The following is a 15081-nucleotide window of genomic DNA, read 5'->3' on the forward strand; positions in this document are numbered from 1 at the left end:
CCAAGTCTGACGCCCACTAACTAAGAAGGAAACTTATAACATTTCATAATTTTAACAAATAACAATAAAACGATAAAATTAAAACTTTAAGACTTAAACAAAATTAAAACTAAATCTAAATTCTAACATCACTATCTACCAATAAATTTTAAAACATACTAATTTTAATAAGGAAATTTATTAAATCACTAATAAAATTGAAACTAAGAATTTAACATTTAACTATATGTGGCATAGACTAACTAGCACAAAACAAAAACTTATTTAAAACTAAATTGAATAATAAATTAACATATTTCTTAATTATACTATCCCAAATTTAAAATACTTACAATAAAAAAAAACTTAAACTAATTAAAACTTAACCACAAAATAAAACAATGAAATCAAGCTAACTAAATCTTTTAACATACTAACCTACTTACTAACTACCTATACTCTAAACTACTCCTACATCCCCTAGCTGCCACATCACCCCCCTCCCTCTACCCAAGACCTGCGCTTTCCAAGGGTTGGGCGCGCTGACCCTGCGTCAGTGGCTGTCCCCTCCTCCAATAAAAACCCCAAGTTGGGCGCTCAACAAAGGGGTTAAAGAATGTTTTTTTTTTACTTTCAAATCAACCCCCATCCCCACGTGATGACCTGTGCCCAAGTTGGAGGTAGAGAGAAGTGCGGTGACGTCATCCATGATGATGACATATGACTATCATAAAAACTTAAAACATTTTTTTAATTCCCCCTTCCACAACTGACGTCCACTATAGAAGGTAAGCATTTATGTATTAAAGTTTTATAGGTAGAAAAGTAGATTTCTTTTTAGATATTATGTTAAGTATATTTTTTTTTTGAATTTCATTGTAAATTTATCAAGTATATTATGCCTAACTTGATTTGATTTAATCACAAAATTTAAATGAAAAGGATATTTAAGAGAATATTCTCTGTTGCTCCCTTTCAAATTTAAAAAGGCCTCCCATACAATTTCCAGTGAGCAATTTTGCTCCTGAGGGTGTATATTTTTTGTTTGAAAATTATTCTAAGTATAGAATTTGCAAGGCAAGCAATATATATATATATATATATTTAAGGTGTATATTTTTTTGAAAGGCTTTAAACATTGATACAATAGTTTAAAGTATATAACACCATATTTAATATGAACTCCTATGTAACTTGCATTGCAATAAAACAACCATAGACGCTAATTCCTTTCCTGAACATAGTTATCATTTGAACATATAAGGAACACATAAAGAACTTGAAAATTTTCTCAATCCAACTGAGTCTACATCCATGATATAATTTTTGTTTCCAACATAGAAGTAAACTTGAAATTTGCCTAATTAATCAACACCATTTCCATCTTATTTTGATGTGCATCCATCCAAAATAAAGTTTACAAATTAAATCACATGACAAGCAATTATACTCAACACCAATTTTATTGGCAAACCTGATTCAAAGGCTCAACCAGGAAAGAATCAGGAAGAAAATCCGGCTTCGTTGCCAATTACAACAAGGTTTAAAAAAATACAATTTACAATAGGATCTCAATCCCAAATTTCAACAATTTAATCAAATTTTCTTCATGACCCTTTAATCAAGGGATTTATAATATTTTCTGCAACTCATTTCTAGAACCATGGAGGGAACATAATCTAATCAAGTGACCAACATCATGACCAAGAACAATTCAAAACATGCATATTTATACAAGGTTTTCACAACAAGATCTACAATGAATCAACACTAGGGAAAGGTGGATTCTTCCAACAGGAGAAGTCAAGCACAACACCAAATCAGATGCCCAATCGGGGCTATTAACCAAGAACTTCCGTTCTGTCATTTAAACATGCCATACTCATACCAGGTTTGTGCTGACGGGTAGGGGCCCATAACACCCTACCCTTTCTCCCTCTTCCCATCTTGAGAAGAGACTCTACACTGGTTGGAGTCCAACTAAACAGACCTTTCCCAAAATTGGTCACTTCTGCTCTCTCCAAGGGTGAGTAATACCAAAACACCCATGCAAGAAAAAATCTCAAAAATTTCAAACATAAACATGAAAGGAAAACAACCAAAATAACATGGTTTTCAAATCTTCCCAACATACCCGCAAACATACAAACATTGAAACAACAACAAAGTAGCATGAGCATGAAACAAAACATGAAAACTGAATAAGGGAGATGAGAATTTCTTACCTTCACAAAGAGGTAATGGCAAAGAACAAGTTTGAGTAGAGTTTCCACTTCCTTCCTTCAACCTTCAAAACTCCTCTCTAAATGTAGAGATTGGGTAACCTCCTCCACAAGACCAAGAAGGGCCTCTAAATAGGCCTCCAACTCAACCACCCAAGGGCTCAATAACTACCCCCACCCACTTGCAATTCTAGAAACTCCTAACTCAACCTACACTATGATTAAACCCTAAGTGGAGATGAGGTGAAGTAACTTAAGATAACCATGGTCAATTTTCGCACAAAGGCAAAAAGAGACTTTTTGAGTGACCTCAAAAGTCAATAAAAGGGGCTTAGGGGTTGGAAAAGACCCCTAACCCATACCCATACTCTTTGGGTATAATTATATCAAGTTTTAAGCCTTAGGAAAGAGGTTTAGAGCCAAATAAAATCTAGAAAAAAAATAGGACCATCTAACTATTCTAACATTGCAGATTAGACACTAATCCAGATTAAGGGATGACTAACCTCGATTAAGAACCTAATTAGCAAACTAACACCAACTAAAACAACTTGGGTCCAAAGGTTAAACAACTAACCCTAAATAGCACACTGAAGCACATAACGATTTATGAGTGTCAAGCGACACTAAAAGAACATAATTACGAACATTAACATTCACTAAACAAAGAAGATACATACATATATCTCACAGTACAATACGTGAATTACGAACAACAAGGTTTCCAAAATTTAGCACAAAGAGATCAGTTATGTTCCTCCGTAGGGTTTCTCGGCTAAATATCTGCACACTCATTGCACACATCAGTAGTCCCGTAAAATCACATGTACATAAATGTATACGTATCCGAAATTCACATAAATTAAAATGTACATCAATAAGGGTTTCTTCATCCTGCTTAATTCTTAATCATTTAAAATCTCTTAATTCAAAGTCTCAATCCTACATTTACTGATTTCATCAACATACATATACATGAAACATTAAATGACAATCATCAAATATATCTGAAAGTAACATCACACAAGATGAAATAATAAAGTATGTTCTAAGCATCAGATAATGTCTCGACATCTCGAGTTGTGAATATCAAAATAATAGTAATGTATCACTATGCTACGATGGGTCGGGGCGAGGCCTCACATGCATCCATCTCTATTTTCTTGCTCACCCAATTTATTCCTAGTCTTTAAAACTTTTCATTGTGTGCTCAAACAGAATTCATTCAACAATTAGAATGAGGAGTGTTGGAAGAAATTTGATGATGAGCTGCTCAAACCATGGATTCTGTGTCATGCTTCACAGCCTTAATATGTGATTCGCAAGTCACTAAAGTAGGCAAAATCAGAAGTTAACATAGTGAAACTCATCAAGATGTGGCAAAAAGCAGATGGGTGTATTTGTATCCAAGAAACTCAAATGCCAGAGTCATACAATTGGTGGATGAGTTCCATACCTTCTTTGGAAAATGGATGACAACATGTGCCAAAATCAGCCAAGGATAGCCCACAAAAAGATGGAGGCGAGGACCGGAATGAGTCAGATGGCCCTGAAGAAAGTAAAAGAGGCGATGACAATGATAGTAATGATCGTAATGATGAAGACAAGCCTCCTAAAGAAAACATCGAAGAAGAGTTAAATATAACGTACAGTTGGTCTTTGATAATGAGGAAGAAGAGACCATTGAAGGATTCAACAAATTTAAACATGTGTAAGGCCTAAGAACTCTGTTTTAGATTGCCGATTTCCACTCTTCAGCTAAAGAGGGTTTCTCGTAGCAATATGAAGAGCAGTATCTCGTTGGAAAGTACGTTCAAGCAGGACATCCCTGTTCTGCTTATGTAATCTCTGAATTTTGCTGCACAATGATAGGCAAGGCTAGAAGCTGTTAGTTTAATGAGAGTAACCTTCAAGAATTTTGGCGGAAACACAAGAAAGTTAAAAATTAAAAGTAGAAACACAAAATTCTTCTCAAAAATATTGCAAGAATTAAACATCTGGGAAATCTACGGGATTTGTTAGTTAAAATTTATTGCAAAGCTTTGATCTCAATTTCAACATGATTATGAAATTTCTCTGAGCAACGCATGTCTAGAAAGTGGTAGGTCGAAGGAAGGGACAAATAACTGGAAACAAATGAAAACAAGCAGCTGAAAACAACCATTTCCTAATGAAAGCCTGTGGCCAACTATACATCGGTGCCACTTCACATATTTTAAGAGAATTGTTTAGTATTTTTTTCCAATCTATGAATCAAGTCATAAATTATAGATAAAAATTAATAGTACATGTTACCATTTAACAGTATGCTTACAGAGACCACTGATAGAGACTGAAAACAATTCACAGACATTAAAAGTTTGGCAAAGTTTCAGATATATTCCAAATTTTCATTTTTCCAGCTTCTTCGCAACGGTCAGATATTACAGTTTGAAATTAAAAAATCTAGATTTTTCAAAAAGTGCTCCGCTCCTTTCCTATTTTTCCAGTTTCTTGGCAATGGTCCGATTCAAAATTTGAAATCCTGTTTCTTCTAAGATTTTAATTTTTTTTTTTTATGAATAAACAATATAAACATTTTTTATTACTAATTTAAAGGTAAATTACTATTTTGATATTTTTATTATTTAAATATTAAAAAATATTTTTAAAATTAATAAATAAAAGTGTAGTTGAAATTTATTTATTATTATTTAATAAAATATGTAATTAACAAAAAAATTATGTCAAAATAATAGACATATCAAATAGTTATAAATTTATAATCATTTATGCACTAAAATTATTATTGGTAGTGGTGAAACTTCATATCATTTTTCCTTAATTTTGTGTACTTAAAAAATGGGTCTTAAATTTAATATAATATATTTGAATTCACAGTTACATGATTCCTACATGCTTTGGGAATGTAGTTTATCTTAAAGTTCGTTCGTATGTCACTAACTCATTTTTTAATATTTCAAAATTAAAAACTAATTATTTGCCCTCTCTACTTAATGCATATGTAATTCACGAAAGTGGGATCTTTAGAGCATGCTTCAATTTTTTGCAGGAATAGATAATCAAATTTTATTTATCTTCATAGAGATCATGTGCATTCTTTTGTATGTTGTCTTTGAAATCAGTCATTATCATTAACCTAAATAAACAAAGGCTTGACAAAGGATAACTTATTCCTTATTAAGCCAACAATCTTCTAACAATGTTCATAAACACCACATTGGTCACATTCAAGTATTGGCTTGACAAAATAACTCTATTGAATAAGTATTGTGTCAATTCACTATGACACATAGTATAGTTGAGTTTCATGCATCAAAACAAATATATCTAAATCAAGATTGAATTCCATAAAAAGTAGAATTGGACACATCAAACTAGGGGAAAAAAAACAATTTATTTAAGTTATAGTAAATAAATTTTGCATGACAAATTAGTGATATTCCATCATTAGTCTAAACCCAAGTATCTTATCCTCTTTTTAATTGACTCATTTTCTTATGTTCATTTGTTGGCCTAACTATGTTTAAATCTATGCTAATTTTTGTAAACTAATTGTTTTGATTCCACTTGTATAGATATTTTATGTTTAAAGGCAATTAATTTCTTTTATTTGTTGTCAACCCAACATTTTGTTATATGTAATCTAAGGTTCAACCTTATAATTCTACTTCAACTTCTCTTAGGATTTTATATATAACATTTCCTTTCATTTATATCCTTGTGGAGTGCATCAACTTTTTTTTACAAATTCGATCAATCTTTGCCTCACATGATTCAAAAGGAATCTTCTCAATCCTTCCTTCATCAGGATTAAAAGATATAGACATGAGGTATTCCCTTAACAAAGACCCCTTGAGCACTAAATTGTGATGGAGGCTTACCATCAATAAACACAAAGAATGAGGTGGAATTGGCACATCTAATCACCCAGTTAACCTAATGACAATATATCAATGAGAGAAAGAAAATGACTGTCATGGCAAGGAAATTAAAAGAGCAAGATAGGGAATTCTGGATTCAATCAAGAGAGATGCAAAAATACAATGGAAAGAAAGGGAGTAGAAATAAGGAGTGCCAAAGGATCTAAAGGGATCAAGACAAAATTTGGAGCTAAAGCATTTGGTCCTTTTGGACACAAAAGAGTGATTGTGTGTGCGTGCCTAGGGGGGCAGTCTAGTGGACACTGAATAAACCTTGTCTCCTCATGATATAGTAATAACTCAAAATAAATACTATAACTATTGACCTTAACCGCTAATCTAATTAAAGTTCAATGGACTTCTTCAAGTCTTAGGATTTAAGGTAAGACATACTCACAGTGAGATCAAAGAACTAAAGAAATTAACCTATGTGATACTAATCTTAGAATTAAAGTAATATTAACTTAGAGGAAGCTATGTTCATGAGACATAATAGGAAAAATGATAATAGGATTATCTTGATGGGAAATTATACTCTGAGATAACTTTTATCCATTGACAAGTTAGATTTTCATTTATGTTGTATGTATATATATTCATTAAGAAATATATGGCTAGAGAGTGTAAAATATCCATGTGTGTTAAGAATACATGCATTAAATACATCCTTCTATTCCAGATATAGATAACTTCATATGGCATGATGAGAAAAATATAAAGAAAGAATGCATATACATATGAATAGGCATGCAAAACCTAGTAGATTTAGTAACTCAAATTTCATCTTGTTTATGATGTTGCGTATGGAATGAAAGAGTAAAAAATAGGATTATGCAATAGGGGCACCAATATGTAAATTCGAGCAAGATAATGGTATAAGATTATATGTTATAGTTATGACCTATAATTTAATTATTTTGATAGTAAATCCTTAATTATTTTCTTATGAAACACACACTATGTTAAGAGGTGGAGTTCTCCACCAACTATAAGCTTTTGAATGATGCTAGTCCATATGTGTATCCTCACAAGTGTCACAATTATAAGATTACTAGTGCAAACCTATACTTTAGTGTAATTACCCATAAACCTTGGATGGTTACCACTAGGATAATAATATTGGGATCATATGGATTTTATTTTGGTCTTTTAATTTTAAGCAATACAGATTCAATATTTATCATGTTCCAAAGTGTGTGAGACCAATTTTGATTATATTCATGTGGTCAAAAGATAACTAAGCTAAATTAAAGATCGATGTTTACCATTAAATTTATATTGTGATTAGGAAACCATAATTTTCTCCTTTCCCTCAATAACCTTGGTATAATTGCCTTATGCTCATAATGCAAAATTTGTTACTGTGAATTTTATTTATTTTATTTTTTTAAAGGCAAAAGTGGGCTAGCCACTGAATATATTTATTAATAAAACTGGTTCAAAAAGCTCAACCAAGAAAGAACTAGAAAGAAAACCTGGAATCATCGCTTATATACAAATTTACATAAAGATATTTGTTGATATTTACAATAGATATTATATCGACAAAATCAAAGCTCATAAAACTATACCATTTTCTAAATTCTACCCATATGAGCCACTTCAAAAACCTCAAGATATTACAACATTAGAGGTAATCGAATCAGACCAAAAATATTTACATTCAACCTATAGTAATCACTCCTCCATATCAGCACAATCATCTTCAATGGTACAACCAGAACTTGAACCCTCTTCTTGATGTGGCTGAATAGGAACCATCAAATTTGCATCAACATTACCAGTATTTTGACTTTGCAATACCCCAATCACACTCGGAGACCCAATCTCAGGCTTACCCTCTTGAGGAAAAAAACAGGGATGTTCCTTTCCATCATGAATTGATACACTTTTGTGGCCTAACACCCGAGAATTGACACCAGCACTAACACCAGAAGTAATTACCCTGCAGATTGAGGGCAAATTTATGCAAAACATTACCTCCAAGGCAGCATCATCGATATACAAGAGCAAGACTTCTTCGTGAAGACTTGGCTCAATTCTAATACGGTAATTCTTTGACATTATTGACCTGTGAAATTGATTACAGGTATCCCATTTGAAACCAATGTCCGCCATTCTTGACATATTGAAGAATACCAGTCAAATGCAGATACCAAAGTGATAGTTCTGAATGCAAACATCTCCACCTTGTGCCAAAAATTTGAAATACTCAGCTCCATGTGATTAACAGAACTTGCCGTATGCCACTTAGCACATAATAATCAGTCCACACATTTTATGTTAAATAGCAGCAAAATGCTTCTTTTCCATGCCAACAATCTCCCTCAATCCACAGTGTGAGTAACTATAACTGGCAATGAGCTTGAAATCTGATCAAAATCTGTCAACGTGAAACACAGAGCAGTAGTCCCTATACAGAGCTGCAATAGAGGCTATGATTTCAAGAAATGAGTTGACAAAAGCTTGGTGACTCCAAAACCATTAGATGTATCACAACCAAATAGTTTGTGTAGTTTCTCGTCACAAATAATTCTCCTCTTATCTGAAGGGTCCTGTAGATTATTATCACCATATTCGCTTGACCACCTCTGCTCTTGACAATTCACTTTCACCAGTTCCAATAAATGTTACAAGAGCATCTGAGAGGGGAAGAGGTGGACACAAGCCTGATGTTTTTGCTTTGGCATCTACTCCTTTCCCTTTTCCAGCATCCATTTTTTCAGGTTTCTGCCGTTTTGCCTGTGGTTCGGGGTTCTCTGAACCTTCATTTTCTTTATCAAGTCGGAAAATATGATCTTAGAGTACTTTGCTCATCTCAAACATGTCAATAGAAGACTTTTTGAATACTGTACGTAATTTGTCATCACATATTATTTTTCGCTTATTTTGTGGATCTTGCAAAATGTTTTCTTTAATGTAAACCCAAAGTTATTTGACAACCTGTGTTCGAGGCAATTCTGATACCCCAAGGAGTGCCTGAAGCTCGGGTGAAAGGCCACATAACGTAGTAAAGCCGCCACCTGCTCCTCTTTTCTTTTTTTCTTTGATTGAACCTTTTTTCTTGCGTATCTTGTCATTGTCTTCATCCTCCTCCTCTTCTTCGTCATCCCCATCTTCTCTTCGGTCGTCCTCTTCTTGTTCAGAGCACCGCTCAGCCTCTTCTTCTTCTTCTTTTACTTCATTGTTGTTATCTTCTTCTTCCTTTACTTCATTGTTGCTATGTTCTTGTTGCTGCTGTTGGTGGAGCAAATAGAGGTCAACTTGCTCTCTAATGAAGGCTTTTTTGTCGGACAAATCAATATGTAGTTCATCTTGAAGCCTGCGACGAATGATGGCAGTTGTGGTGGCGGTCAAATCTGCTGTGCCCAGAATTTCCTTGAGCCGCTCTGCTATTTCGGAATCCGAAACCATCTTCTCCTAATCCTTAATTGCATATTGTGCCATATCTATCCTACTTTCTAGATATTCCAGAGGAGTTAGAAGCTCGGTCATTTTTGCAATTAAGAGTGTTACTGGATTCTGATATTAATCACCAATTTGTCCATGTCAAAATCCTGTCGAATAATAACTCAGAGTACCAAGACATAAAATATTTATCCATGGCAAGAACCCTACAATAATATTGGAGCTGCCTAAAAAAGAAGCATTCATTAATCATATCATGATCACTCAATCAACCTGTGATCATTGTCCCAGCCCCTTCATCTGTAAGAATCTCAAACAGCAAAGAATGAGGAAGCCTCCCATCAATGATACTAGCAGTTCGAACTCCCTGCGCGATAGACATAATACAGCAATTCACTTTAGGAATCATTCCACCAGAAACAGTCCCCTCCTCAAGAAGCTTCTTCACACCTTTTATATCCACTTCCTTCACAAGTGACTGCGCATTGTTTCTATCCAAAAGCAATCCTGCGACATCAGTCAACAATATGAGCTTCTCTGCACCCAGAGAAGCTGCAATTTCCCCTGCCACAGTATCAGCGTTAATATTATAGGCCTGCCCATTGTTATCAGCAGCAACAGAGGCTATAACAACCACCATTCCGACTAGCATCATCTCCACAACCTCCATTGTAGGCCCATCCGTGACTCTCAAACCATTCTTAAATTGTGGCTGTATCCCCACCTTACCAAGCCATTCATTGATTTCAGGGCCACCACCGTGGACGAACACAGGCCTCAATCCCACACAGGAAAGCACATTACCAACCATATTATAATAGGGTCGATGACGATTATAAAGGATTGGTGTTGAATGTATATAATAAACAAAACTGCCTTTATGAAATGTACTTTATGCAGCTCTGTATAGGGACTACTGCTCTGTGTTTCACGTTGACAGATTTTGATCAGATTTCAAGCTCATTGCCAGTCATAGTTACTCACACTGTGGATTGAGGGAGATTGTTGGCATGGAAAAGAAGCATTTTGCTGCTATTTAACATAGAATGTGTGGACTAATTATTATGTGAATTATTACTTTGGTTTCTTGTTGCAAATTCTTTTACTTTCTGATGTTGCCAACAATGTGAAAAGTAATGTTGGGCTGCTTAGCCAAATTCTCATTTTGATTGAGGTTAGAGGCGATCGTACCCAAGGTGGATTTTGATGAATCATGTAGGGAGTAGAGCACTTGAAAAATTGTTATAGGATATAAAATTATAGAAGTGGTCTCTCGAAACCATTATCGAAACCATTCTTCCCAATATCATCGATTTTAGGCATTCCCACCCTCACTAACTATTATAAGCAGGAACTGCATTATTGCAAACTAGGTAAGATTGTATATGAGTATGATATGGGATAACTATAAATAAGGACATTACAAGGTAATAGGAATACTCAAAGGCTTGATCAAGAAGAAATACACAATGAATCTATGAGATTAGGATCCATTAATTTTTTGAGCAAGGTATAGGTTACAATAGAATTATATCTTGTGTAATAAGGGGGTCCCACGTATAAAATTACTGCATACAATTATATTGCAAATATTGATACTTGAGATATTATTGTTATGAATGAATATTTAAAAATAAATTGAAGTGTTATGTAAAGAGTTCTTATATTAGATACTTTAAGATTAGGGTAGATAAATCATTTTATTACATGATACCTATCCCATGAATTGGCGAAGAGCTTGATCTTTGGAAAGTATATCTTCACCATGAGTCAAGGCTCAACCATCATATTTAACAAGAATGAATAGATGCACACGTATATCACATATGGATGTATATGTAATTCTAATTTATATTTATCTTTAATAAGACTAATTTTTTATTATCTTTTCTTCTTTTACTAAGTATAGGTAGTTCTGGAAAGAGTAGTATGTCCCTAATTTTGGGTGACTTCCAGGAGGAAGTCAAGAACAGGGGGGGGGTGCAGGAGGATGTGAGACCCCTCCTCTTGAGCATTTGAAAAATCCTAACTTTTCAAATATACTTTCCTATAGGAGATTAGAGTGTATTAGTAGAGTGAGACAAGGCTTTAAAATGGGTACATGTTCCTCACTACATTTGATAGGAACTATACTCACACATATATCTTACTCCTTACTATAACTTGAAAATAATGCATTTGTAAATAGTGGCTTATAGGATTTTGAGTATTCTTTTATTTTATATTGTTATTCCATAATTTGTTTGGGTTGACACGTGTGAGGTCATTTTCAAGTCATTATAACATTTCAATGATTTTCATAATAGACCTCCTATTAGATACCCTATGTTGATACATTATCTATATTATGTTGTTTTAGAACCTATGATTTAATACACTATGATATTTCATGCTTACTTAGAGATAATTGATTTAGATGGTAATTTTGGCCATAACCATTTGACCTATACCTTCATAAGGATTGTTGAAAATTATAGAGAAATTTGTATTATTACAAGAAACACTTATATGATAACTTAATGTTAGATGTTAAAATTAAATTAAAGTTCTCAAGAAAATTCATGAGGATAATTAAGATAAGATACTATATTTATATATTGTGGTTAGAAGTGGTCAACTGTGTAGGATTGTTAATTAGAAGGTAATGTTTGATTGAGGTTACCATCATGTACTATATATGTTTGATAGTTTTATATGATTATTTGATAATGAGAATTGAATTAGACTTTAATTAGAATCAATAGGTGCATTAGATTCTATATGCTTTATGAAAGTTATATTTGTTTTCTCTATATGTCTTAAGGTTGATTATTGAACCTATGTTGATGCATGCAGTTTGATTAGTTAAATAATCTTTATAGTTATCCACCCTATTTTACTATTCTCTTTGTGTTTTTTGTTGATTGGATTCATTTATTGGCAAATTATGGAGAAATAATTTGCATAGATATTATGATTATGTGAATATTCTCTATATAAAATTATATATAATATGGCATTGAGTTATGTCATTATGAAATGTGTTATTATCATAAGGAATTCTAAAAGTTACAATGTTATATGAATATATTTATTCTACGCAACAAAAAAATGCAATTGGAAAAATGATGCATTGATTAATGCAATTAGATTATGAATTGATTATGTACATTTATTTTCTAATATCATATGTATGGTTTTCTTGAACTACTAATGCTTTGAGCCACTGTGCAGGATTATAACCATTGAACTAAAATTGGAGAATCAAGTTTGAGCTAATGTGAATATGTGATGCCAAAGATTCGTCTAATGAAGAGACGTAAACGTCGTCATATTGTGTTTAATTTGCAAATGTGGATTGAAGTATGATTATTATAAATGTATTTTTTTGTTTAGAATTTATTTTCATGCCAAATGGACATGCTACTACATTTGAGGTCAAATTTTGACCTTTAATTTTGACCAAGGCCCTTTTTTGGCTTGTTCAGCTCTTCTTTTTTTTTTTTTTGGTTTATGAGCCCGATTTGGTCAAAATTTTGACCAAATTAGCCTCATAAAAAAAAGAAAAAAGAAAAAGGAGCATGCAAGATTTATTTCACAATTTGGACATTTTTGGGCGGGAGCTAATTTGGAGGTATGCACGCTTTGGAGGTCTGCATTTTGGGGAATTGAACTTGGAGAATGGGGAGGGCTTTTGATTCTAGGGGGGAGGGGGAGTTTCTAGTGCTTGTAGAGGGAGGGGGGGGGGGGCTTAAAGAAGTTGACAAGTCACGGGGCATTTCAGCCTCATTGGGGTGTCTAATGTTTCACCCATAATCACATCGATGCCAAGATATTCCACCGGATCTGGTTTATTGTTCATATATCAAAGAGTGTGAGATTCAACTATGTTAATTGATCTTGATAGAGACAACATGAATGCATGCTTTGGAGGTCTACAAGTGTGAGATTCAAATGCGTTAATCCCAATGGAGAAGATGTGAATGCACGATTTGTAGCTAGGTCTATGAGTTACTTGAGTCTGAAGAATTTTCCTTCACACAGTTGTTGCACATTTCTTTAGTATTCTTGTCTATTCACATAGGTAGGGTTTTATTCTTGTTCTTGCTATAACATTAAAGAAATCTCATTAAATGGATTTAGTTGTTTCTCAAGTGCTTCATGTGATTGAGAACTTGCTCTAGTCAAGCCTTTATTTCTCTCCCCACACTATTACAAGTTCATACCTGGAATACCATGTTTTTATATATGTTTTATCATCATCACAAAATGTCAATTTATGGGCATAGAAGGTCATAGGAAGTTGTCATAAAAGTCTCAAGTAGGTTATAGGCATATAAGGTCATAGGAAGTTGTCATAAAAGTCACAAATAGGTTTAAAGGTGTCACTTTTGGATAGTGGGTAGGGGTATGAGATTCCTAAACCCTAGCTAAGAAGGTTTAGTGATAAAGTGAACCTAGATTATGAAGACAATATGGAAAACCTTCATCATGGTAGACCAATATGACAAAAGGCAAAGCGTGTAGATTTGTTTGGCTTCCTTTAAAGTATTATGTCACTTCAATATTGTAAAGTCGTGTTCAGATTGTGGTTTCACTCTGAGCATACAAATAGGTACATAAATATGCATGATAACATTGGATTTCTATGAAATCATTTCTCAAGTACATTCTGGAAGATGTGAATAAATACAAATCTAATGGAATTTGATATACATGTAAGGTTCAATTCTAGAGAATAACCTATATTCTAGTCATATTTGGGCACTTGGTCATTTGGTTGTGTTTTGTGCCTGAAGAAGAAAGTTACTCTACATCTAATAAAAAATATAACCAGAATTCACAACAATGAGTGAAAGAGAAAGCCAAAATTTGTATGATTTTTCAACTCAAAAGGGTTGAACAAAGACTCTATGACCTTGTTGGAGGATATTTTTGAAAGGGGAAAAGTTCAAAACACAATTCAATTCATTTATTTAGAATCATCTTCTCAGGTTCACCGTTTTCACCATGATGTAGATTGCACACAACAAAAACTTGGGTGAGCTTGGTAAATCTTCCAACATGCACTAATATGTTGTTCAATGTTGATTCAATCTTTCACTATTCCTTTTCTAGGTTTACTCTTTACTCCTAGGGTCTACCTTCCTTTGAAGACACAACAACTCACAAGGTGATGATTCAAGTCCCAGGGCACTCTAGACTTGTTCAAATGATGGATTTTGTTGGAATTTACAAGCGGGAAGATTTACTTCTGAGAGGGGGTGTGAATTAGAAGTAACTAACTTTAACCTTTTCAAATCCTTTTAACTAATATCATCCACATGCATCTAATTCATCTAATAAACATGAAAGTAAAGACATGCATGAAAATAGATAACACAAGATTTGGTAACCCAGAAACCCTCCAAAATGAGAAGGTAAAACTGGGGTGGGGATGACACCCACAAAGTATCACTGCAACAGTATGTAACTGTTCAAGGTTAAAAAGTTTGACCACTTGCAATGGTCTACCTTGTGAAAGGCCTATCCTGTTAAAGACTTTACACCCTATTAAAAGTGATCTAGTA

General features: G+C 33.6%; 1 pseudogene; it reads right to left on the bottom strand.

Annotated features, from left to right (window-relative positions):
* Positions 1-8409: 8409 nt before the first annotated feature.
* Positions 8410-9538, bottom strand: LOC149542019 (uncharacterized; annotated as a pseudogene).
* Between the last annotated feature and the right edge of the window lie 5543 nt (positions 9539-15081).

The sequence above is a fragment of the Cupressus sempervirens genome, chromosome 8, assembly GCF_028749045.1.
Source record: "Cupressus sempervirens isolate cs-2001-9-10 chromosome 8, ASM2874904v1, whole genome shotgun sequence".
Taxonomy (NCBI): domain Eukaryota; kingdom Viridiplantae; phylum Streptophyta; class Pinopsida; order Cupressales; family Cupressaceae; genus Cupressus; species Cupressus sempervirens.